The following is a 5,179-nucleotide window of genomic DNA, read 5'->3' on the forward strand; positions in this document are numbered from 1 at the left end:
GTCAATGATTCTCTCTCATCATTGATGTTTCTATCTCTCCCTCCCCCTTCCTCTCTAAAATCAATAAAAATATATTTTAAAAACAAACAAATAAAACCATATCTTCTGATAAGGATTTTAAAAAATCCAATCACTAGTACCTGAGAAAAGGTCCTTTTATTTTAGGGTGTTTTTTTAATGGTTGAATAATAGTTATGTGAAAGAATATTTAATTATTTGAGACAAGAAGGAAAGAAACGGATGAGTGAAAAGAAAAATTTAACTTAAGATAAAGAGAGAAGTTTTACTGAATGGTTTTGATGTTATCAGTCTTATCTTATTAGGCCTTATTTATTGAAAGGAAGGGTTCAGTAAGGCAGGATTAGAATCTGAGGAAGGATTTTGCTTCTGTTTTAAAAATAAAAAAGTAAATTTTAAGAATGAAGAACTGAGAAACAATGAAATTCTAGAGAAGGTTGGAAAGTATAAAACCCATGTCTAATTCATATGGCTTTATGGTGAACCTATCAGCAGTTTTATGATTGCACTAGAGGCCCGTTGCATGAAGAGATTCGTGCAATAGGTCTTCCCTTCCCATTTTCATTGCTGAGTGAAAGACAGAATAAAATACAGAATACACAAGAGAAAGGAGAAAGGGAGGACCCAAGTCCTCACTAGATTTCTATTCTAAGATAATTTGGGGTGGGGTGTCAGGAATAGTGATGGGGTTAGGAGAAGCAGGAGGTTTGTGTTTCTTTCTTCTCAATGTGGTCTTTAAAGGGGATTAATGGTAAACATTTTAGGAGCCACTCAGTATCTCTAAAGAAATTGTACTTGTTTCTGGCCACAATCCATGAAGATCAAGCTTTACTGCTGGTTGGTGTCTTTCCCAGATGACTTTACAAATTTTGCTCTCAAGGAAAATGTGCTCTGCTTGACCGAAAGCAAACCTCCTCTCAACTGCCAGAAGGTAGGGTGGTCATTGCCTGTGATCTGATGCTAGTCATTTGAGATGAGCACTTGTATAGATTCCCAGACTCAGTGAAGAAAGATGTCATAAAACTTTTAGTGCTGGCTGGTTAAAGAGATGCCAGAGGACGTGAGGGAGAAAAAGTTCTCTCTTCTCAGCGAAGCTGTTTGTGTCCGCATTCATTCAGAAAGAATTAAGAAGTATCTGTGCCACCCTTAGAGAGTGATTGCAACACAAAGCCTTTTGTCAAGAGAGACATATTGCTCACATAACTAGCAACTTCACTTTTCCAGCAACTAACTTATGGCATCACCAGACAGAACCACAAGAAATGTGCACTGGAATCCTAATAAAACTAGGAGCCATTGTAAGGCTATGTTCAAGTGATGGCCATGTGACCTTAACAATGATCCCTGAGGTTAGACCTGATCTAATCCATTTGAAGAACTATAGCCTCCATCAGCAAATACCTCAAGTCACCAATCCAGTTTCTTTTTCTTTCTTTCTTATCCCTATATTTTAAGGAGGGCTATGAGATGTTTATTACCTTAGCTCAGTCATCTGCTCAACATGGGTCAGATGGTCATCCACATTTAGCTGCAAGTCACTCTTGTCTTTTTCCAGTTTCTGTTTGATTTGTTGTAGATCTTCTATCTGGCTCTTTCTATCAGTCAGGATATCAGCATGTCTCAACTTCAGAAGTTGCCTCAAAGTGCAGCGTGGCCTCTTCCATATCCCCACGAAGCTTCTGTAATTTCGCTTCCTGTCTCTTAGTTTTCTCCCGCTGGCCAAACTGTCCCCTCCTGCCTGCCCAAGCCTCCCATTCAAGTCTTCCAGTTCTTGGGTGAGGTCAGCTCTGTCCCTCTCCACCTTGGCTTGAGTGGTCCTTTCAAATGCTGTATGTGAGTCTATAACAATAAATAATCTTGACTTTTACTAAGACTTTGTGGCATATTTCATAGTGAAGAGCTTTACTGTATATATGCTTTTTAATTTCTCCACAACTAAGAAAAGTAACAGAACACCTTTGGTTCCCATTTAATAGTTAAAGAAAATAGAATACCCAGAAACTTTGCTCCAAATCAATAGTAAGACCAGAATTAAAATTTGCAGTTCCTCCATATATCCCAGCCCTTGGTGATGAGCAACTTCATAAGTTATATATATATGAAGGGGAAATTTTAGTAAAGAATACACTCCAACAGAATACAGAACACCTTTCACATAACAAGAAAAAAATTTAAAGACAGCTTATAAAAAATAACATGATGCCTTTTATATTAATACCTCATTAATCTGAAAGTAATTTACCTAATAATCTCAAATATTAGAAACTCGGGCAAAAATCTGATCAATAGGATAATATGAAGCAATTTACTCATAAGAAACAGTATCAACTTAATTTGACACACAATCTTTGTGAACTTGGTTATTTGGTTTCTTAATCTGCAGGCAATTTTCAGTAGCAGGAGATTTGGAATAGCAAAGTAGAATTGATGAAGGAATAGGGACTACTAAAGAGAGTAGGAATCTAATACCATTAAATTAAGAATTATTAGTCAAAGAAAAGTAGTGATAAAAACTCTGAGAGCTCAAAATTCTTTTAGTGTAGGGGCAAATAGCTCTAGAAATCTTGATAGAATCATTGTATTACAGTACATCAAAGCCACTGATGTTCATTAACATCACCTTAAATAATTAGGCATAGGGAGGGTAGGGGGAAAAACAGAATCTATTTTAGAATATGTTTTCCTTTCCATTAAATAAGAGTACCACAACTTAAAGGAAGCCAATTTCTAGATCATACTAAATATGTAGGCTCTCAGACATGTGAATGGGTCATGACAGAGTAGGTGCTAACAAATGTATGATTTCACATCCAAGTAAATGTGATCTCTGTCCAACTAGTTATCTTGGGATTCGATACCTTTATCCAAAACAATGCTGTCACTGGACCAAACATTTCTTCAGAATAAAGCATTTTCTTTTTATCATCAAGGTAAGAAAATCTGTCTTTTAGATAAATTAATTTTTTTTTATTTTGGGTAAAGTCAAGTGTCATTGGAAGACAAGCCTGGTGAATATGATAGATAATTACTTGGAGATTAATGTTGTGTCTGAAAGCATGTCCATGTAGCAATGAGACTGGTTTTTTTTTTAAATTTGGCTCAAAATGTCTCAGAAGAAATTATCAAAAAGGGATTCTAAAATTATTTTGCATAATAACTAATTACTGAGATAAATATTTATCTCCAATGGAAAAACATCCATCTGTGTGCATAACTAAGAATTTACTAGTATAAGTATACATATATAGTATTTGTATTATTTTATAAAAGGTCATATGGTATAAAACAGTCATATGGTCTAAAATGTATTAATAGCTGTTCATATGAGATGTTTTGAGGCTACATGTAGCTACAAAACAAATTTTCAGCATAATTGCCTTCTAATCACAAAGACTAATCATCATAAAAAGTGAAATTGCTAACACTGAATGCTAACACCGGGTCAGGCACCGTGCTTACCACTAACATATACTGTTGCACTTAATAATATTAGTTCAAAGGTTACCAGGAAGATTAACACATGAAAAAAATATATGTCCAGGGTTTTATTACAGTACCTGAGTCATGGCAAACATTTAACAATTAGTTATTTGCTTTTATTATCCTCACTAGAGGTCCGGTGCACAAATTTGTGCACAGATAGGGTCTGGCCGGCCCTGCCCCCCTGGTTGAACTCCCGGTTGGTCAAACTCCTGCCCGAATGGACAATTTGCATATTAGGCTTTTATTATATAGGGTAAGAAAATTTAAGCTTAAAAAAAGTAATTTTCCTTGGATTCACATATCTGTGGAATGCCACGACTTACCTTTTAACCATTGCTCTTTTCTGCCTCTGTCTGTGTTTGGTTAAGGGTATGGATACTTTGGCAGAACATTTGTCACTGAAGCACCAATCATCACGTATTCATCTAAATACAGGTACTCACAGGTGTCTGGTAAATGACTACCTGAAGCTCTTTAACCATCTGCTGAGGCTGAGCCACCAGGTCTTTCTCATGCTCCACTTTTGAATTCATCTGACTCATTTCTAATTCTTTCCTGTTTGGAAAAATGTACCAAATGCAATTGTTCAGAATAAAGCATTTTTGGTTCCCATTTACTAGTTAAAGAAGATAGAATACCCAGTAAGAGTAATAATGTTATGTTTAAATATTTTTAAAATTACAATAACACATGAATTCATTCTCATTGTAAAGATTCAACGTTACAACTACATCCAATCTCTGTTCCTTCCATAGAGGTAAACACCATTGTCAGTTTGGTGTGAATCAACCAACCTTTTTTTAAAGTATTGACATATGTTTGTGTTTATATATCAGTAGAAATAGTTTCTTTATTTCTTTTTTTTTTTACTATAACAGATATACTATTCTATACATTTGTATTTATAGTTATATAACTTATTTTTAACCCAATAATACTTTGGAGATTTTTCCATGTTAGCCTACATATAGATTGCTTCAATTAAAAATATACTTATCCATGATTTAGATATCCGGAGCTTTTATTTATTCATTTCCCTATTAATAAGCACATAGGTTTTTCTAATATTTTGCTTTTATAAATAAGACTTTTCATATATATGCTCATTGTGTACAAGTACATGTTTCTATAGAGTGAATACTGAACAGAGAATTGCTGGATCAGGGAGATATGTGCTTAAAAATATACAACCCTGCCCTTTGACCTCCAACAGTAGTGTGAGATTATTATTTCTCTACATTTATGCTTCATATTAGTATGCTTCTAAACTTTCTAATCTGAGGGAATAGATTAGTATATCATTGTTTACCTTGAATGTCCTTGTTTTTAGTAATGACAGCTTCTTGTCAACTATGAGGATTTAAAAATGGCCAATAAATCAAATTGCATGATTTAATAATCATGCAATTAATAAATTATAGATTTATTTTAACATTCTCTACATTTATTTTTTTGGTATCTGTTGCAAATATTTCTCCTACTTACAATTATTCACAATTTTATTTTTTTGGCTTTTGCCACATAAATGTTTAAAAATTTGATGTAGTAAAATTTATTAAGATATTCCTTTTGTGATTTATCCAAGAAGATTTGATCTGCCAATTTCCTAAGATTTATAGTACTTTATAGTACTTTTTAATGGGTTTTTGTTGTTTTTATTGCAGTAAGAACATTTAAC

Source organism: Myotis brandtii, unplaced genomic scaffold (genome assembly GCF_000412655.1).
Source record: "Myotis brandtii unplaced genomic scaffold, ASM41265v1 scaffold106, whole genome shotgun sequence".
In the NCBI taxonomy this organism is placed as follows: Eukaryota; Metazoa; Chordata; class Mammalia; order Chiroptera; family Vespertilionidae; genus Myotis; species Myotis brandtii.